The sequence below is a fragment of the Xiphophorus couchianus genome, chromosome 11, assembly GCF_001444195.1.
Source record: "Xiphophorus couchianus chromosome 11, X_couchianus-1.0, whole genome shotgun sequence".
In the NCBI taxonomy this organism is placed as follows: Eukaryota; Metazoa; Chordata; class Actinopteri; order Cyprinodontiformes; family Poeciliidae; genus Xiphophorus; species Xiphophorus couchianus.
In genome coordinates, this window is record NC_040238.1 from 7,039,331 (window position 1) to 7,061,912 (window position 22,582).

The 22,582-nt window shown below is 40.8% G+C and overlaps 1 protein-coding gene across 4 annotated transcripts in view; it reads right to left on the bottom strand.

The window, feature by feature from the left end:
* The window catches only part of grik2 (glutamate receptor, ionotropic, kainate 2), a 429,445-nt gene that overhangs the window by 183,711 nt on the left and 223,152 nt on the right, over positions 1-22,582 (bottom strand). The window lies entirely within an intron of this gene.

Genomic DNA, 22,582 nt, shown 5'->3' on the forward strand with positions numbered 1-22,582 from the left:
CTAATCAAATGAAAGAATTTTAAACATGGGATTGGTGCCTTTTCAGTGATTGGGTCTGTGTTTTCATATGTCTATGAAAAGTACAAAACCATCCAACCTTTGGCTGTGTATATAATTTTTTATGCTCATTAGATCTTTCTCTCTACAAAATGCATGTTTGCTACAACATGTCTATGTCTTCAATGAGAACAAACTGAGCATAAGTCATTTTTATTATTCCTTTTTATTATTATTCTAGAGGCTTTTAGAAGGTTTTATTTTTGCAAGCATTTGGTTAAAATTGACATTATGCCATCTGTAAATCAATCGAGTGATTAGCATACAGATTAGGTCCTTCGGAAGTTGTTTTCCTCTCTGGCTGTGCCACTGCACTCTTTTTTTCTTTCATGTGGGAAATTATTCAGATTCACCTTATTTTTTCTTTTCCTTTTTTTAAAAATTGCAGCCAATACAGTGTGGTATTATCTAAAATTACACCAGTAAAAGTCAACATTATAAACAACTACTCGGTTAAAGAAAGCCTTCGTATGTTTACTCTGCAGATTCCAGTACAGAATGGACCATTAATGGTCATCAACCCATCAGTGAAAAAATGGTGACCTCCATGGGTGATATATATAACAAAAGATGTAATTTTTTGAAGTAATTATGAGTTTCAGCATATCATAAACAGCAATCTCTTAGTTTATAGGAAAATTATAACATATTTAGGCCAACATGTTCAACTAATCCTGAATCCCTTTGATGAGATCAATCACTGATGCTACACTAGATAAATTGCGTACGCCACAACTCACACCAAACATACATTTTGTCGTTATCAAAATTACACTTTTGATTGAGGATTATGAGGAATTGAAGCACTTTACACTAAATAAAAAAACTGGTGCTACAGCAAACGATAGCGGATCAATTAAATACGTAATTAGCCCCAAAAAATATATTTTCAAACCATTCTTAACTAAAAAAACATCATAATCATATCCGTCATTTTCTCAAATAAACAACTGTAACGTAATAAATGAACAATTGAAGTGAATATTATATTGTGTGTATCTGACAGCAGATTCATTCATGTTACTCTTTTTGTCCCACATCTTATACAGAATGACAACAGGAAAAGATTAAGAATAAGAACTTTAAAAAAAAAAAATTACCCCTCCAGGGGGTCTTTTGTGGGCTATAGTGTCCCTTATATGAAAGTAGGCTGACAGGAAAGGGGGAAGGAAATGGGGGAAGACATGCGGGAGTCGAACCCGCGACGGCCGCGTCGAGGACTCAAGGCCTCCAAACATGGGTTGCGCTGACCCCTACAACATGGCACGCCCCAAGAATAAGAACATTTTGCAGTGTTTGGGAAGTACATAAATAAAATGTTGACTACAATATGCAAATGACTTACTAATATTTCAAAAAGAATAAGACCTATGTGATCTTTGTTTAGTTTTATATGGTTAACTTCCTGTTTGAGTTGTGATGCTTTTGTTTTGAAGGGAAGAAGATAATTTACAAAGCTTATAAATGTATCTTATTAGCACCCACTTTGATAATGACAAAATGTATGTTCATGATGTACCTGTTTTAAAATACTGTGTGATTTAAACTGTGCTTAATTATACCAAAATAAAGTTAATTTACATTAGGAAAGTTTTTTTAAGTTAAGTTACAATTTATTAATAAAGTTTGCTACAGCTTATATGACTTGTTAACAATAATAACTTTGTTTCTTTATCAGGCAATTGTCCAACCGCCTTAACACGGCAATAACCTTAGAATACTGGTCTGCAGAAACACAATCAAACATAGCAGAATCTGTATGGGTGATTTAAAAATTGATAATAGTATTTTTTAACGTCATAAAGTTAACATAGTAATAGTATTTGACTCAATACCAAAATGAATTAGTGGTATGTCATTGCTGAGTGATTTTAAAAAAGATCAAAGAGACAGATAAGAAAACGAAATCTTGGACAAAACTCATTGGATTCTGTGTAGCCACTGATTGAACAGATAAGGCTCCAGGATTAGCTAAGCCTGGCTGTTAGCCTGGTCTGGAGCAGGTGAAGCTTCATACAAGAAATTGGGACAGTAACTTATGCGTTACCTCTTTTGTGAAACTGAATAGAGGCTTCATTAAACCAGGATTTCCGGAAAATCCCAGCTTAACCCGCTATCCTGGTTTTGTGAAACAGCCCTCAGATTTGCTTGTTTACATACTTTATGTGCTGCTAAATAATTACTCACCTGCTTTTTGCAAGTGCAAAATGCGTCCAACACAATTAGAATAGAAATAAGACAACAGTAACAGAATAGTAATAGTAATAATAATAATAAAATAGATATCAAACATCATGTTTGGATGCCTTGGGACTAAAGCCCAGAAAGGTGGTGCTGATTATATTTGCTGCATGTTCCGCAAATTGTGCGGGCCAAAGACGTCTGAGTAGGACAGATTTGTGCAGCCGGACTGCTGACAGTATACAAATACAATAAACAAAATGATTAAACTTTAATATTGTGCGATTTCACGCAAAAATGAATATTAACAGCCACCATAGACTAGAAACCCATCACAGTGTCAAAGGAATGCTGAAGATAAAATAAATAAAAAGAATTCCTCCCATATAAGTTATTTTACAGGCTTGAATGAAACACATTTTTTGCAAATCATTATCACTCATTATTAATCTGTGGTTCCTAAAGCTTATCCTCAAGCATCCCTGCCCTTTATGTTTTAGGTGTCTCCTTACTTCCAATTACCGCACTTAAATGAATGGGTAATTAACAAGGTCCTGCAGCATTTAGTGGCTGCAGAGGAGGTCATGCAGTCATTTGAATCAGGGCTGGAGGACTGGAGGAAGAGATTTGGGAACCACTGCTAAACAATTTACTGTGGTTTCCAGCAAATAAATTTGTGGATTTTGAGATTTTTTACTTATCACCTTGCATCTCACATACATCAGTGTATTACCAGGAACGCTGGTAATTTTAGCATTCCTATTTTTAATTATATTTGGTAACACTTAATTTGACGGGTTGTGAATAAGACTGTCATGACACTGTCATAAACATGACATAACACCTGTCATGAACATGAGTAAATCTTCATGAATATTTATGACTGTTGTCATAAAGTGTCATTTGGTAAATCATGACACTTTTAATACAAAATTGACATTATTCAAAATGTCTTTATCACAACTTGACATTAGAAGACAAGCATGTCTGTTATGACAACTTCACATTAAGCAAGAATCATCATATGTCATAAATATGTCATAATAATGTCATTAAGTGTTATGACACTGTCAAATGCTTTAACAAAACAGTAACTAATATTTCCCCCTACCTGAAATAAAGTGGAACAAGTAGGACCAACAATAAAGATTTCATTAAGCTTTATTACACTTTCAAATGATTTAATAACACAGTCATTAATAATTCCTGTTACATCAAGTGGAACAAGTAGCACCAGTCATGAAGATGTCATTAAGTGTTATTACAATGTCATTAATATTAACTCTTACCTCAAGTAAAGTGAAACAAGTAGCAGCAGTTATGAAAATGTCATTGTCATTACAATGTCAAATGCTATATTAACATAGTCATTAATGTTAAGTCTTACCTCAATTGAAGTGGAAAACATTGGACTACTTATAACTACCATCATAGCTGTAGAACGAACCCTTTGTACATTGGAATAAAACAAAGGGTTACTTGTTCTTCAAACAGAGGGTTTATCTTCTGTTCAGTATATTGTAACTTTGAAAAACTGATTGAAAAACTAAAACAGAATTACTTATTCTTTAACTTAAGAAAATATCGTCTTTCAACAGTCCTAACATGTTTTGCTTTGATTGTGTCAGCCATCTGCTTCGTTATAGCCTTCCTGTAACGCTCTGATAACAGGGAGATCTTTTTGTTGTCTTAATTTCCTGGAAGCAGCTCTTTAAAGGTGCACTGAAAAAATGAGATTTGAGGGGTCTTTCATTTTGCACAAACAAAATAAGTTAATACTACACAAGACAATCATGTCTCTTGTATTTACACGATTGAATAAAGAATCATTTACTTAATTATCAACAATAATGAAACTACACATTTTCTTTACGTTGGTTTAACGTAATTATATTACATTACTAAAACCATTGTAATCATGTTTTATCATCACCGGAAATGATGCAATATATCAAAAGACACTATCAAATATGATTGGACAATAATAAGAGCGGTCTTTTTAATCTTAACCAATCAGAAGCCAAACAAGATATTTGTAAAGATATCGCGATTGCCGCCCAGTTTCTTCCGACTCCTCAGCGACAAGAACATTTAAGACAAATCTTTAGAGGAATATCGATTAGGTAAGTGATCTAAATATATATATTTTTTGTAGTTCAGAATGTTTCCACATGATTATTGTCTTGTATAATAGCTCATTGTTAAACTATCTGCATGTTCTTTTGCTTTCATTTTGCTAGCTATTCTTATTAGTATAGCTAATAGCTGTAGCTAAATACAGCAGTACAGAACAGTATGCAATAGTCCATCAAAGTTGTCCACAGAAGACGGTTGTTACCGATCATATTTTTAATTTGTGTGCTTGGGATAGATCAACGAGGTGGTTTCAATAGTTTCCAAGCAGTGAAATGCCACCAGGAGAAGTGTCCGTTACTTTATTTCCCTCATGGCTACTGTGACGATTTAGAACCGACTGGCTTCTCAATGTTCTGTTCGTATAGAAAATGCATGTTTTTTGTTCTTTCATATTAGCACTGTCAAGCAAATGAGCCACCTCTTCTGGGATTGTACCCTTGTGGAAACATGATACACTAACAGAACCGATATTCGTTATTATGGTAACAATTCTGCATGTTGCGTCGCTGACAGAACGACAAAATAAGAATATGAGGGATTTTGAGTACTTCGACGGGTTTCTGGGTTATTTTCCCTTATCTGTGGTGCACTGCGCAACAATCCGGAAATGCTCAGAAATTATAGCTGTTCTTGCAATGGTTGTGGTCAATGTTTATCATGGTGAAAGCCTTTTCATGAATTCAAACTTGGTGAATCTCTTCTGGACATTCTCATAGTGGGTGATTACTCAGTCCACTGAGGTCACTTCAAAAAAGGAACAAAAACAAACAAAAAATGTACTGTAAGGTAACTCCAACCTTACAGTAATGGAGTTTAATAACTGTAGCTAACATTAACTTACACCATGGTAGCATTGGCGTGAATTGCTCATAGTTAACATTATAAAGAAAGAGAACATAATCAATTTTATTTTCTCAAAGAAAATGCAAAGTTAATAAGAAACATACCTCATATGTAGTAGGTGACAAACTTCGGCTTCTTTTTAAACAGGAGGTCTGGCCGTTATAACTTGTGTTAGGTTGGCCCCACAAGATGGAAGATTTCTTCTTCACCAACACACTGCATACCTGTTGGTGCACTGCTGCCTCTCACTGGTGGAGATGGTGTATTGCACTACTTAAAACAGCCTTAAATAATGTTTCAAATGCAAAGTTCATAAGTGCTTTGTAGACATCTTGCTGTGAAACTTCAGATCAATTAGATTAGAAATTTAAGACTAAACAAAATGGCAGAGCAATATAATATTACTAGATAAAGCTACATAATTTTTAAAGTTTAGTCGGTAATACTTTTACAACAAATTTATGACAGATCACGATTCCTTGGTTAATCTCAAGTTGTCATAACGAAGAGATTTTTGTCTAGGTTAATGTCCAGTTGTCATAACAAAGACATTTTGAATAATGTCAACTTTGTATTAAAAGTGTCATGATTTACCGAATGACACTTTAAGACAACAATCATAAATATTCATGAAGACTTACTAATGTTCATGACAGGTGTTATGTCATGTTTATGACATTGTCATGCCAGTCTTATTCACAACCTCTCAAATACCTTATACCTTATATTTTTTCAATTATTATTCCACATTTAAAAACAGCCACATTACTATTACTGTCATTAGTATTCCCTAATACTCTAAATAATAAAAGAGTTTGTGAAGTAACATATAGGGTTCTACCATGTTCATCAAATGCATAAGAAGCAAATGTAAATAAAAAATAATCAGTATTTGTCATGTAAGGTAAAAAGTTTACTTTCTGAAGAGTTTAAGTCCGGTGAAATTATTGTTGTAAAGTTCTACTTAGGGTGAAGAAACTCAGGTACCAAAGGCACTCCTCCTTGTCCTAGTGAGTGCTGCCAAGTACCAACAGCCTCTGCACAAGTAATGCCAGCTGTTGCTGTAGTGTCCCAGAATCATGTTAGAGCCAAATTCCTCCCCCAGCATGTGAACTGTACTGTAGCCAGAGCCAAGTGTGTGAGCCAGAAAGACATACTAAGCGACAGTTTCATGCAAAGAGGCAAACAGATGGAATAAATTAAATTGAGAGAGGCATCATCTAAAAGGGAGTGAATAAAGATAATCAATTTATAATGCCCTTTATGTCTCAAACTGAAATCTCGAAGGGTTCATTCACACGCTGAAGGTGGTAAACTACTGAATTGTAGCTATAACTGCCCTGGGGCAAGCTCACAGAAGCCAGCCTGCAAATTGCACCATCAGCCCTTCTGGCCAACACCAGAAGGCAAGGTGGGTGAAGTGCCTTGCCCAGGGACACAAATGACGAGGGCAGACAGACTGGGAATCGAACCAGTTATCCGCTGATTGCAGGGCGAACTCTTACCACTGCCGACTTAAGAGTCCAGTCCAATTATATCATCACAGTAATCAATACTGGAAATAAGGAAATGTAAACATTTATCCAATGAGAATGCTTTCCAACAGCTCAAAATCTCTAAAAAGTCTATGAGAAGATTTGAAAACAAAGCAGGCAACCTGTCACTGCCTGTCTGTATTACAGCTAAAAAAGACACTGTTGGTATTCGAAGGCAGAGACTGAAGCATGATCTGTGCATCAAGCAGCAAGTACTGGTACTGGTAGTTCAAGACTTGCTGCCTGCTCAGGGTCAACACCTCCTCACCCTCCATGCCCTTGCCCCCTGGTTTAAATCAGTATAGGCTATGAATTACTGGCTTTTCTGCCTCTAAGACTGTTTCTTTTTTAATCAAGACAAAACTACTGTGGAGCAAAATCATGATGTATCAGCCCATCAAACACTATACAATTGTCATATAAGGGTTATAAAATAGTTTTCTGGAACATGTAAGATATATTTCTGTTGGAAAATAAAGCATTTCACAGGGAACCTCAATGACTCACTTCTTGAAAGAGTTTTAATAAGCCATTCAAGGAACTGCAGCAGTTATGCCTTTTGGGTTCATTTGTCTGAAAGAAATAACTTCCAAGATCCTTGGATATTCAGTCATGTTATGATAAATCATGGGCCCCATTTCATTCTTACACCTGGTAGATTTAAGGTTATTTTTAATATAACCTAGTTGTTTGGCCTCTCTTTGGGCTGCCACCTTATTGTGGTGGGAGAGTTTGAGTGTCCCAATGATCCTAGGAACTATGCTGTCTGGGGCTTTATCCCCCTGGTAGGGTCAACCAAGGCAGACAGGTCCTAGGTGAGGAACCAGAGCAAGCGCAGCCCGAAGACCCCTTATGATGAACAATAACAATGGATCTAGTGTTCCCTCACCCAGATGCGGGTCACCGGGGCCCCACTCTGGAGCCAGGCATGGAGGGGGGGCACGATGACAAGCACTAGATGGCTGGGCTTTTCCCCATGGAGCCCGGCCGGGCCCAACCAAAGAGGAGACATGGGCCCCCCTTCCCCTGGGCTCACCACCTGTGAGAGGGGCCAAAGGGGTCAGATGCAATGTGGGATGGGTGGTGGCAGAGGGAGGGGGCCCTGGCGGTCCAATCCTTGGTTGCAGAAGCTGGCTCTTGGGACATGGAATATCACCTCGCTGGTGGGGAAGGAGCCGGGGCTAGTGTGTGAGGTTGAGAGGTTCCAGCTAGAAATAATTGGTCTCACCTCAACCCATGGCTCTGGTTCTGGAACCAGTCTCCTTGAAAGGGGCTGGACATACTTCCACTCAGGAGTTGCCCAAGGTGAGAGGCCTCTGGCAGGACTGGGCATACTTGTTGCCCCCTATCGTGGTGTCTGTACATTGGGGTTTACCTCAGTGAATGAGAGGGTAGCCTCCCTCCGCCTACGAGTGGGGGGACTGATTCTGAGTGTTTGTGCTTATGGGTTGAATGACAGTTAAGATTACCCACCCTTCTTGGTGTCCTTGAAGGGGGTACTGGAGAGTGCCCCTCCTGGGGACTCCCTTGTTCTGCTGGGGGACTTCAACGCTCACGTGAGCAATGCCAGTGAGACCTGGAGGGGTCTGGTTGGGAGGAATGCCCCCCCTGCCACTGATCTTAACTCGAATTCTGTTCTGTTGTTGGACTTCTGTGCTCATCATGGATTGTCCATAATAGAATAGAATAGAATAGAAAGAATAGAATAGAAGTACTTTATTCATCCCAGCAAGGAAATTACTTCGCAGTTACAGCATAGAGACAAGACAAGACAAGAGACAAGACATAATAACAACGTCCGGGTGTTTAGTCTGGAGTTTGGCTGTGTCAGAGCTGATGACGTCACAGGCCACCGCTGCATCAGCTGATGGGGGAATGTAAACAGCGATCAAAATGGTGGACGTAAACTCCCTCGGTAAATAACACGGCCGCATTCCCACAGCCAGAAGTTCAATATCCGGGCTACAAATCTGTTCCTTCACGTTAACATGGCCGGGATTACGCCACCTCTCACTCACATAAGTGCAATCCCGCCGCCCCTCTTCTTCCGACTCTTGGAAAATTCCCTGTCCCCCGCACCAAGGAAAATCCAAGAACATCCACGCTGTAGTCCGGAATAAGCGAGTGTAGCCAGGTTTCCATGAAGCAGAAGATACTGCACTCCCAGTACTCCTTCTGGGTCCTAACCAGCGCCGTGAGTTCGTCTGTCCAATTTACCAAAGACCTCACGTTCCCCATAATAATTGCCGGTAACGCTGGCCTGCGCCGTCTCTTCTTCTACCTCCGTTTAACTCCAGACCCGCAGCCCTGTTGTCTCCTCCGTAACTCCTCCGGAACCACAGGCCCGTCTCCGGGCAGCAGCAGAGGCCCACACAGCGCAATCAGCCGTTCACTAGAGCAAACAATGCCGCTACTCCGCTCGGCGAGGTTCTCCGCAACCAAGAGCATAAAAAGTAGCAGACGAACGCGGAGAACATCGACAGAACCACATCCAGCCATTGTGGAAAGCCCAACTGATGATCCATGGGTTCTTCAAGCACGGATCATTAATCAGTTACAGCAAATATACACAGACAAACACACACGACGGGAGCTGCGTCTGCAGGCAGCCAGCTGCGCCGGCGCCATCTTGACCCAGTACGTACACCATGTTTAAGCATAAGGGTGTCCAAATATACAGTTGGCACCAAGACACCCTAGGCCGCAGTTCGATGATCATCTTTGTCATCGGATCTGAGGCCACATATCTTGGACACTCGGGTGACGAGAGGTGCGGAGCTATCCACCAACCACTACCTGGTGATCAGTTGGCTCCGGTAGTCAGGGAGGATGCCGGTCAGACCAGGCAGATCCAAACATGTTGTGAGGGTCTGCTGGGAGTGTCTAGCAAAGTGTCCTGTGAGACGGAGCTTTAATTCCCATCTCCGGCAGAACTTTGCACACGTTCTAGGGGAGGTGGTAAACACCGAAGAGGAGTGGACTATGTTCTGCGCCTCCATTGTTGAGGCAACTTATCGGAGCTGTGGCCGCAAGGTTGTCAGTGCCTGTCGCGGCAGCAACCCTCGAACCCATTGGTGGACACCTTCGGTGAGTGACAGGGGCGCCGCCAGGAATCTTGGGCCCCATGACAAAAAATTGTATTGGCCCTCCCGCGCAGCTTCTGTTACAGTTTTTTGAGTCTGTTTAACCCATAAAATTGTCCCAATTTTAAAGGCATGCAACTGCCTTGCTTTTTTGGTCCTAGACTGATAACTAGCACAATATTTACTTCTCATGAATTTTACATGCAACAGTCCACATACACTATGCAATTAGGTTGCTTAAATTTTTTCTATAAGTTTTAACTTACTGAAATGTCTCACTCCACAAAAAACAGTCATAGGCAATGTGCAAAATATACATGAAGCAATCCAGACTTCTCAAAAACTGGTCTGTAGTTTCATTTTATTCAAGCTGCAGTATATAATTTTTATAAAAAAAAAAAAATTTCTCCATATTTGTTAAAGCTGTCACCATGTCATGTCAGTTTGTTATGAGACAGATCATCTGTGAAAACAATCAATCTCCTCCATTCCTCCCTGAGCTGCTGCTGCTGTCTAAAGAAATGTGCCACTCTGACCAAAAAAAAACAATCAGAACCAGAAGGATCCTCTTAGCTCTGTTAATCAACCTGCTAAATGTGAATGAATGACAGGAAAAATGTCATTCATTCACATTGTTTATCTGCTGTCATTGGTAGATATTTTAACAAGACTGAGCATTCACAACAGGCTGCACTAGTTAGAGCATAGCACAGAGCAAGGGGAGGGAGCAGCCACATGAGATTGTGATTGACAGCACTAAGACCTGCCTCCTGCCTCTGATTGGTTGTTTCTAGAAAGCACTGGGAGAAGGCAGAGAAAGTAGATTTTTCACAGATTATTTTTCAAGGCATACTGTCAAAACATAATGACAGTTTTAACAAATATGTAAATATATATATATATATATATATATATATATATATATATATACACTGCTCAAAAAAATAAAGGGAACACTTAAACAACACAATATAACTCCAAGTAAATCAAACTTCTGTGAAATCAAACTGTCCACTTAGGAAGCAACACTGATTGACAATCAATTTCACCTGCTGTTGTGCAAATGGAATAGACAACAGGTGGAAATTATTGGCAATTAGCAAGACACACTCAATAAAGGAGCACATTCAACTTTGTACAGAACAAAGTATTCAATGAGAATATTTCTTTCATTCAGATCTAGGATGTGTTATTTGAGTGTTCCCTTTATTTTTTTGAGCAGTGTATATATATATATATATATATATATATATATATATATATATTTTTTTTTTTTTTTTAAGTTACATACTGCAGCTTTAATTTCACTTAGGAGAGAACGGGTCAGGAGGGGACTTGGTTTAGAGATGCTGCTGCTGACTGACTCATCTGTTAAGTATGGTAAAAAGTACAAGTTCAATATATGGATATCTTGGTAATTTATTTCCTTAATTCATTAAATGCTAGTGAAATGGAGGAAAACAGTAGCCTGTAGCTAAGCTAACTGTGCTAAATGGTTGATAATCTCACACAGTCTACCCAGCTCTCTTGGAGCAAAACTGTGTTGCAAATTGACACTTTTACCTTTTTCTTTCTCTCTCTCTCTATTTTTTGAAAAACTGATTTTATACATTTTTTTAGCAGCATAGTAACTGCCACAGTAATTCTTGTGTTCTACTGACAGTTGCTGAACACTGTCACCGTCAAGAGCAGGAACAAACCATTTCATGCAGATTCAAGGGTGTATTCAGGGCAAATAAGGATGTGTGCTTTTTGGTCTGGGAGTGGTAACATTTAATTTTTACTGCTAAAAACAATTTTAGATAACACAATATGATTAATTTTGTAATTGACAGGGCCCATTTTTCTTGTATTTCTCTGAACAAACAAAAAAAAGAAAATTGTGGAGGACCCCCTTTCGGTTAGGAGCCCTTGGAATTGTCCTAATTTTTCCCCCTATACAGCTTCTCCCCTGGTGAGGGATGCTGTCAGGCTGAAGAAGGAGTCCTATCTTGGCCTGTGGCACTCCAGAAGCACCTGATGGGTACCGGCGATCCAAGCGGCATATGGCTCGGGTGGTTGCTGAGGCAAAAACTCGGGCATGGGAGGAGTTTGTAGAGGCCATCGAGAAAGACTTCTGTACAGCTTCGAGGCGATTCTGGTCCACCATCCAGGGTCTCAGGAGGGGGAAGCAGTACAGCACCAACACTGTTAATTGTGGGGATGGTGTGCTGCTGACCTTGACTCGGGACATTGTCGGTCGGTGGACAGAATACTTTGAAGACCTCCTCAATCCCACCAACATGCCTTCCATTGAGGAAGATGAGCCTGGGGACTCTGGTTGGGCTCTTGAATCTCTGGGGACGAGGTCACCAAGGTGGTTAAAGAGCTCCTCGGTGGCAGGGCCCCGGGGGTGGATGAGATCACCCGGAGTTCCTTATGACTCTGGATGTTGTAGGGTTCTGTTGGCTTACGCGCCTCTGCAATATTGCATGGACATCGGGGGCAGTTCCCCTGGATTGGCAGACTGGGGTGGTGGTTCCCCTGTTCAAAAAGGGGGGCCGGAGGGTGTGCTCCAATTACACGGGGGTCACACTCTTAAGCCTCCCTGGCAAGGTCTATTCTGTTCATTACTTTCATGGACAGAATTTCTAGGCACAGCCAAGGTGTTGAGGGGATCCGTTTTGGTGGCCTTAGGATTGCATCTCTGCTTTCTGCTTTTTCTGCTGGAGTGGTTCGGAGCGAGAGCGCTCCAACAATCCGGATTTGGAGGATCAGTGCCTCCAAATCCGAGATCATGGTCTTGAGGCTGAAAAAGGTAGAGTGCCTTCTCTGGATCAGGAAGGATGTCCTTCCCCAAGTGGAGGAGTTTAAGTATCTCGCAATCTTGTTCATGAATGAGGGACGAAGGGAGCGGGAGATTCACAGACGGATTGGCGCAGCGTCTGCAGTGAAGTGGGCCCTGTACCGGTCCATCGTGGTGAAGAGAGAGCTGAGTCAAAAAGCGAAGCTCTCAATTTACCAGTCGATCTATGTACATTCCTAACATCATCTATTGTCGTGAGGTTTGGGTCATGACCGAAAGAACGAGGTCACGGACACAAGCGGCCGAAAAGTTTAATTCTACGCAGCGGTGGAGCCACGTCCGCATTGGTTGTGCAGCGGATGTAACAGTGTAATTAACTTCTGCACTGTTACTTATTTCCTTAAGGTAAACTGCCGCCTCCTCTGTTTGGACTATGAAAGGATTAACACAACATTGTATTCTCTTTAGTTTTCTCTGTTCTGTATGTAATGGAGACTGGACTTAAATGCGCCATTACAACCAAAGGTTTGGAATGCGCTTCCTAACCAGACACTCCAAAGCATCTGGTCCATAACTCTTCAACACACTGTCAGCTCCCGGTCTTTGACGCATTTAGTTCAGAGTTCATGAGATGATATTCAGAGAGGATTTTTTTATTAATTGATTTTAGTTGTGTCATGAATTGTGGGTGTTGTTGAGGTGGCGAGGCAGACGCTGTAGACCCAGGTAAGATGAATAATGAATTTTAATAATGATGAACACAGTCCAGCAAAGGGCAGCACGGAGGAGCGGAAGCCAGGGCTCAACGCCGGTAGCAACCGTTAACACGACTGGATGACACGAATGACAGAACGCACATTAGACGCTGAATTGACAAGGACCCGACGAGGAACAAGGAACACAGGTGGAGTTAAATACACAGCGGGTAATCACAGAACGAGACACACCTGGGAACAATCAAGGGGAAGATAGGACAGCACGAATACTCGGGGACACAGAAAACTCTAAATAAATACACAGAAAACACAGAACATGACAGTACCCCCCCTCAAGGGAGGCTACCAGACGCCCAAAAAAACAAAAACACAACAAGGGTGGGCGGAGGGGCGCTGGACTGGGGGGGGGGGCAGAGTCCAGAAACAACAAAAACAACCCACCATTGTGGGCGTGGGTCTCGGGAGGAGCACCAAGAGGCTGAGACTCAGGAACGCTAACGGGTGGAGACTCAGGAACGCTGAGGGGCAGAGACTCAGGAACGCTGAGAGTCGGGGTCTCGGGGGGAACGCAGCGAGTCGGGGTCTCGGGAGGAACGTCGGGAGGAACGCAGAGAGTTGGGGTCTCGGGAGGAACGCCGGCAGGAACGCCGGCAGGAACGCCGGCAGGGACGCCGGCTGATTCGGGCTCGGGTGCGCCGGCTGGAATGCCGGCTGCATCGGGCTCGGGTACGCTGGCTGGAGGTGCTGATCCCGGAGATGCTGGAGCTGGGTCTGGGCTGGCGGAGAGACTGTGCGGCTTGGGAGGCAGAGTGTTGCCTTTCAAAATAGCAACCGTCGTCAGGCGCTCCCGCTCTGCCTCCTCCTGCAACTCCGCCAGCCCCAGGTGTGGAAGTCGCGGGATCCAGTAATCCAGCATGAGGACCATGCGCATGGCTATATTCAGTCGCCGATGAGCCGAATACGGGTTTGCCACAATTGCCACATAGTCCGCGATTGTCCTCCACAGAATCCCTGGGTCCATGACGAAAAAAAAAGCGAGCCTCACCGTTCAGTCTGGTCGGGTCCTTCTGTCATGAATTGCGGGTGTTGTTGAGGTGGTGAGGCAGACGCTGTAGACCCAGGTAAGATGAATAATGAATTTTAATAATGATGAACACAGTCCAGCAACGGGCAGCACGGCCGAGCGGAAGCCAGGGCTCGACGCCGGTAGCAACCGTTAACACGACTGGACGACACGAATGACAGAACGCACATTAGACGCTGAATTGACAAGGACCCGACGAGGAACAAGGAACACAGGTGGAGTTAAATACACAGCGGGTAATCACAGAACGAGACACACCTGGGAACAATCAAGGGGAAGACAGGACAACACGAATACTCGGGGACACAGAAAACTCTAAATAAATACACAGAAAACATAGAACATGACAAGTTGCCTCTGCGATGAACTTTGCGTAAAGTTTATAATGTCTACCCATGTGCATCACTCATGGGTGTTAATTACAACGGACTTTAAATTTTCCGGTAATTAAAAAAATAACCGGTGAAATACCGGAAATATTCCATTAACGTGACCTCTGGTCGGGCATCTTGTAGGATGCCTTCTGGACTCCTCCTTGGTGAGGTGTTTTGGGCACGTCCCACCAGGAGGAGGCACTGGAGAAGACCCAGGACACACTGGAGGGACTATGTTTCTTGGCTGGCCTGGGAACTCCTCGGGATTCCCCCGGAAGAGCTGGAACAAGTGGCAGGGGACAGGGAAGTCTGGGCCTCCCTTCTTAAGTTGCTACCCCCACAACCCGACCCCAGATAAATGGAAGAAAATGGATGGATGGATGGATGGATGGAGGGAGAAAAGAAAGAGGAAGAATAGAAAAAAGCCAAGAAAAAGATTGGTTTTAATGTGCCTTGGTAATGTAATGTAAAAGATTTGTAAACTGCTAGCGTGATAGCAACCTGGAACGGTCCAGTTCAACAACCAAACATTTATGCTAGGGTCTTTGTGTTTGTGTGAAACAGAGTTTAAACTTTAAATGAGTTGATTCTCATGGTTGGGTCTGGATGTTTCTGAGGTATTTTTGGCTTCAAAACGCAGTGTTAACGTTTAATAACAATAATTAAAACTTCTCAATGTTTGACCTTGTCTAGCAAAATGTTTTTACGCCAGGCTACATAGCTGCTACACCGATAAGCTACTCAGTGCTGTAGTTGGGGATATTTTGTTTGTTGCTGATCATTTATGTGGCTAAAACAAACATTATTTTTATATCAACTTCTAAGTTATGTGAAACTTCTGTTAAAATCATTTGAAGGCTCAGAATCAGTTCGGTACCGGTACCGGTCCACATTCTCAGGGGAGAAAGACTCACCTGGTATAAATTACATTTTTAGCCATTTGAGTTACACTTAAGAGAAATTTATTTAATGAAAGAATGTCATGAATATGTGTGTATGTATTCCATGTTAAGTTGGGCTGCACCGATTGCAGTTTTCTGGCCGATCCCTGGTTACTGATCTTTAAAAAACCTGACCTGCAGCATGCCGTGGTGGTGGAGAGGTTAGCGCCACCCACATTCAGAGGCAACGTGTTCGACTCGACAACTGGTCAATAAATCAGTTGGCCAATAAATGTATCCATGTATATAATGTAAACAGCACTGCCAGAAATGGAATAACTTTATAGCAGGTGTGTACATAATCTAATTATCTGACTGCTGATTGCAGCCAGTCCACATTGTTAGCAGAACTAGAGGGCCCCAAAACCAAATTTCGCTTAGGGCCCCATGGAGCCGGCCCTGACCAAGCGGTACACATGGATTGTGAGAACTGCAACAACAATCCAGCAAATCTTTTGAGATATTCAAACCAATATGATTCAACTGTTTGTACTCCAGCATTAAATGCAAAACAGATTTGCAGGAGTGTGACATTATCTGTGGACCTAAAGAGGACTGATCTAGAGTCAGCACATAGCTTCAGTTATTTAGCCTTGAAATTTAGGTGTACTGATGGACTTTCACCTGGACCTTCAGTCACCTACAGACAGTTACAAAGTCGGACTTCTAACACCTGAAGAACATTTCCCGGATTAGAGGACTAATGTCCAACAAGATGTAAAGAAACTCATCCATGTGTTTATCTTTAGTTGCATTGATTACTGCAACCTTCACAGGTCTGCCTAATAAATCAATCCTCCAGCTGCAGCTGATCCAGAACGCTGCTGCTTGGCGTCCTCACTAAGACCAGGCAGATAGAATTCATCACATCACATCACAGTTCCTTTAAATCTGTCAGGATCTGTGTTTTGTGCAAGTCTGTTTTCTCCCCATTGGCTCCCTGCTGGAGTGGCCTGGAGCAGAGCTGCATATTTGCAGCACATTTGGTCATCAGCCAGAGGATTTAAGAAGCTGCAAGACCTCAACTCTCTGCCAGGTGATTACTCACCAATGGTAGTCTCTAGCTCTGTAGTAGTTCTCCTGAGAAAACGCTAGTTGTGACGTCTATGAGAAAGCTCAGCTTGTCATTTCTGCCTCGCTTCCTGATCTCTGTTTTTCGTCCCAGGTACTCCACTAAACTCACCTGCTTCCAGGACAAGAACCAAACCGAAAGCTCACCTGCAGCTCCAAGCCTCACTTGCCTGCCCTCTCTCCACTCATTCCACCCCTTACAGACCAGAGACTTGCCTCAGATGCCTCTGTTTGCCCAGATCCTGCTTGCCTTCTCCTCCCTCTAATCTTCCAGGGAATGTAAGCCTGTCTCACTTCCTAGTCAAATATAGCCATTGTCAACATCTCCCACAATCTCTAATCCATTTCTCCGTCTTCAGATGAACCTCAGAGCAGACCCAAGAAGGGAACTCCTGCTGTACCTCTATATTACAGATTGTAAATACATTGAATTACTTTGCATCCTGCTTCCGATTCTGCATGTGGTTCAGATGTCTTCGTTCAAACATGACAAAATTAAGGCTAAAACCCAACTTGGTCAGAGCTACCTTTGATTAGTAAATGGAATGGAATGTTCTGTTAGCATGAACATGGTTAATTATAATGTATCCAGCAATGAATTGTTTTAACAAACTGAATGAAACTGACATTTCTTTGGGAAACAGTTACAACTAAAATTAAGGCTGTCAGTGTTGACATGTCAACACATGTAATTAATCTGAAAATTTTAACACATTAAAATTTGTGTTAAAATTAAAATTAAAAACTGTAATCTTAAGATGTGAAGAAGTGATTTATTATGAGTTTTTTTTTTTTTTTTACAAGGCACTGCAGGTGCATTTCAGCGTTCAAAGCAGATCAATTGAACTATTATTTTGACGTAAAAGCCTCTCTCCCCCAGAGGGTTAACCTAGTTCACTGCTGAGCACTATGAACTTGACACATGGGGAGCGATGAACAACAGGGCAAAGGTAAAGTTTTCCACAACAGTAGACATCAACAAAAATTTAACATAGAAAATTAATGGAGACACTTCTGAATTAATGTTTTACAGAAAATAACTTCCTTTAAACCTTCCTGAATATCAAAACCTGAACAAATGAGAATCTTCAGACATGTTTGGTTTGAGACAAAACATTTTCTTAATCTTCTGAAAACGTTTTTGATATGGGCTATGTGGGAAGTTGCCCAGGATGGCACCAGAAATGGGTGGAGCACCCAAGAACTAGACAATAAAATATATCCTGTCAGTCGTCCCCTGAACAAGTTTGCTAATACTTGTATACAGATGCAGTGCTGTAAGCTGGAAAAATTAGAAATAAAATTATTACAATAAACTGTATAAAAACTATTTTTTAAAGGAAACATTTCAATGAGGTGATTTAAAAAAACAAATGACAGAAAACACTAGAAAAATACAGAAACTGAAATACACAAGCAAATGTAAATATAGTTAATGGGAGCAACCTAATAGCAGTAATATGCTAATGCAGGTTTTTTTCTGCAGGGTACTGTTAAGCCCTCAACAGAGTTTCAGGACTTTTAATAATATGTTACTGATATGATTCATTCTATCTTTTTCCCCTTGCACCCACTGCCTGGCTGTTAGAATAATGCTCACATAATATTTATGCTGAAATATGTCTGATGTCTGTGTGACATTTTTTATAACTGTTAGGATCAGATTTTAAATGATATCTGTCAAAAAGGAAATGGCTTTCCTTTGCCATCCTATTTAAATGTAGCCACATCTATGGCACATTTATGGTAATGTGGAAATAGAAGTGATTCAGCTGCAGCTCTGTGGCTCTGAATACCAACTGTGCTCTGGAGGTGTGACAAACAAACACATGACCTTGGTGGCAGCATGTTTTTTTATATATAAAACTGTAAAGCTTGACAAAAGAGACAGATGCAAAAAGTACACTTACATTCAATCTTTCCTTTAGGAACTGATTTAATTTTGCAGGACACATATTGAAACTAAAGCAATTAAAAAGGACAGATATTATGGAGAGCGTGGAGCTTGTAAGGTCACTCTCATTGTGCATGTTGAGTCAAAAGTGAGAACAACATTCCTCCATCACACCATAACTAAACTAATTCTAAAGTGCATTAGTTTATCTAATTTGTCACACAGACATCTTAGTAAAATAAAATAAGTGTATGGGTGTATTTAATAATTTATATTCAGGCATGTGAATTAGACAGTGCTGCAGTGCTGGTTGGTGTGTGAATGACCCCTTGCATGTTAAGAAAAAGCTCTGGAATCCCACCTTAATTAGGCCTTTTCTGTTTGCTATCTGACATGTTTAGGTACAGATAATGACAGATCTTCATTTTAGAAGTATGAACAAACATTTTTGTGCAAGTTTTCTGGTAAAATTGGACAGTCTTATGTGAGGATGCATGTCTTCTGATCATTTCTGACGTAAACACAGACAATAAACAAATTCATTTTTTCACCGTCAAATCGAGTTTTCATTATTTTCCTACCAGCGTACATTCATTTTGCTTTTGGTAAAATGATCTCATCATGGATTCTTGTGACTGGCAATCCTGTTCTGTGTAATGCTGACAGTTAGTCACATCTCATCCTCTCAGTGTGAACAGGCACAACACAAGAATCAGGTCATGATGGAAAAAAAACACTTACTTTCTTGTTTGGCGAACCCTGGGATCTGCTACATAAGGGGCAATGTCTAGTTTAAAATGTAAAGTGCAGTCTGCTGTGTGTGCATGTGTTATGGGCTAGGGGAAATGTGGTAGGGGGGTAACTGCAATCAGTACTAGAACAGTGCCGATCAGAATTGGCCTGTTTGTTATTTGTTGTTTATGTAAAGCTTTGACCTTTGACCAATTTTAGATGATTCTGTTTCGTTTTAGTAACATAATCTAACACAACACGTAACACAAACCCTGTAAATTCTAAACACTAACAGGTACCATAGAATTGCACAAAAATCCGTGAGGGACAGCAGAGTCCCTGCTCGAAATTCTGTGAAAGAGGAGTATGGAGCCTTGTGAGAGAAGCCCATCAAAATGCTGTCTACATCGTTTTAAACTGTGTGATTGTGAGCGTGAGTGAGAATAAAAATAGCAATAGATATTTTGTTCCATATAACACAGTAGGAGTGTAACAGGTAAACCTTCTATGGATGCAAACTCGACTAAAAACCCACCTGTTTAGGATTGTATTTGAAACGTAATCAATTACAAATTTATTGATGGAACTTGACTTAATGTTGTGTTTTGATTGTTGATTCTATGTTGCATTGTGTTACTGTGTTTGATATGATGTAAAGCACTTTGAAATGTCTTGCTGCTGGAATGTGCTATACAAATAAAATTTTATTGATTTGATTTGATTTTGATAATATTCCCCAAGAACAATATTCTAAAGCCTTCCCACGGAAAGAGTTAATTGATTGTTTGCTTTAGGAGCAGATGTGACGTGTCATTACTGTATGATGGAGAAACTGCTCTTAAACAGAGATAGGAGTATTTTAAAGCAAAGAGAAAACTGTTACACAGTATAGGATTTTATACCAGCAATACACACAATTATCAAAACTGCCTCAGCTATCATTCCTTGTACCAAAACAACAGTGTCTGCATATTCACAACAAAAGGTAGACAGTTATTTTAACTTTAAGATTCCCAACTTTTCAATAACAGACCAAGGTTTGGAGCTCAAAATAATAGAGCCAAAATGTACCACAATCAGTTTTTAAATTCACAAACTAGTAGTCTTTTGACTAACTTTTCATAAAGGGTCAGAATTGAGATAACGCTTTTTTTTCCTCTCTTTTGCCAATTTCCTCACAGATCCACACACAAGCTCCTTCTTTGCTACTCCACTAAGTGAGACAGAGAACAGGCACAAGGGGAGTGCTAAGTGCAGGTGTATCAACAACATCATTAAACTGGTGGTTAGTAGTAAACTGCATACCAACCATCAGTTTACAGTATGCAGCATTATACGGCTGTAAGGCTATTTATTAAACAGCTCAATAATGCTGAAAAAGCTGTGCTTGTCAACTTTTCTCCATAAAACTTCTACATCAAAGTGTTTTTATCAGTTTGACAGGATAGTGCTTAAATGATGTGATCACTGATCCAGGAAAAAAACAAGTGTAACTTATTTATGCTACAGCAAATAAGCATTTCACTGAAAAAGCTCACAATGCTGTAATCACAGTCCCCAAATGAAGCCATTAATCAAAGAGTTACAGAAGCTTTCACCCTGCCAATAAGCATTAACCACTGACTAGTTGCAGTGGTCTAATTAATCAATCTTCACCTTCAAACTCATGTCCATTAGGTCAGTGATGAGCAGGCTCAGTGCACTCTATACACCTATAAATCTTTGCTTGTCATGGATTAAAAGAAATCCCACCAAGCTTGGCTCAGCAACTTACTCTCCAGTAAACTTCAGTCAAAGAGTCAAGAAAAGGAAATATCATAATAAATTCATTTCATTCTTGTTGTTAGTGTAATTTTAGAAATTAGTCTGACTCTAAGGTTTTATGCAACAGCTTTTGCTAGCAACCAATAGCAACAAAGCTACCTGCGGATTCTGTGTTTTAAGAATGTCCAGCTCTTACACACACAGTCCATTTCAAGTCTCAAGTGAGAAACTATTGATTGAGCCACAAATCTATCAAAGAAGCTTAAACTGAGTAACACCCACTCTCCAAGATCAATCCGGAAACATGACTCAGCATGATATTGCTCTTTTGGAATAAAAAAAAGGATCTGCTACTCCCCAGAGACAAGCAAGAGTTTTTAATCAGCAGCCAACATGTTGCTGCTGCTGCCTGCAGTTCTGTCCAACTGGAATCAGACCAAACAGGCTAACATTTAACACCTCAACAGTCATTGTGGGAATAAAGCGTAGGAACTCTTAGTCTGCCTTCTCCTACTCTCTATATTTCCTCTTTTTCATCTATCCCCCTCTTCTCATTTCTGGTTCCTCTTTTCATTGTATTTTTTCTGCCTTACATTCCATGTCTCTGGTGGATTGACATTTTTGGCCGAGCTCCCAGATAAGAGAGTGGTATGAAAGCAGTGTGGTGGAACACTTATTACGGACAGCGTGCTCTGATCAGGGAGGTTTCAGATCCCAGTGACAAAGACTATTCTTATCACACCCAGGACTCATTTGGCACACAGATCACTGAGGTCTTGCCTCATTTCCCTCAGGATAAGTGAGAATTACAGTCAGAATAACATCTGCATATTCATCCATATAGGCCAGGGGAGCCCAAAGTGGGTCCTCGAGGGCCGGCATCCTGCATGTTTTAGTTCTCTCCCTGGATCCAATGATGGCTCGTTAGAAGGCCTAAGAAGAACATTGACATGATGAAAAAGTTGTTGGTACCACTAACAGGATAAACCGTGCTGGATGCCGACCCTCGAGGACCCAGTTTGGGCTCTCCTGATATAGGCCTACCATGTCTTATATTATCAGGCAGTTTTAATTTCATAAATGGCCTTTGCACCCTCTAATGGCCCATGCACAAGGGCGCCGGCCCACCACTCACCACATCACCTTGAATAAGATATTAAAAAGATTAAATAAAGACGAAATAATAAAATAAAAGTACACCGTGTTCCAAATTATTATGCAAATGATATTTTCTCAGATTTTCTTACATGGTCAACACAAATGATGGTCAGTATAATTTTCAAGTCATGAACTATTACAGTATAAATCAAATTTTACTGAACAAAGCTCCCAATGAGAACAGTATTTTTTTCAAAAATCAAAAACTCAAAATGCACTGTTCCAAAT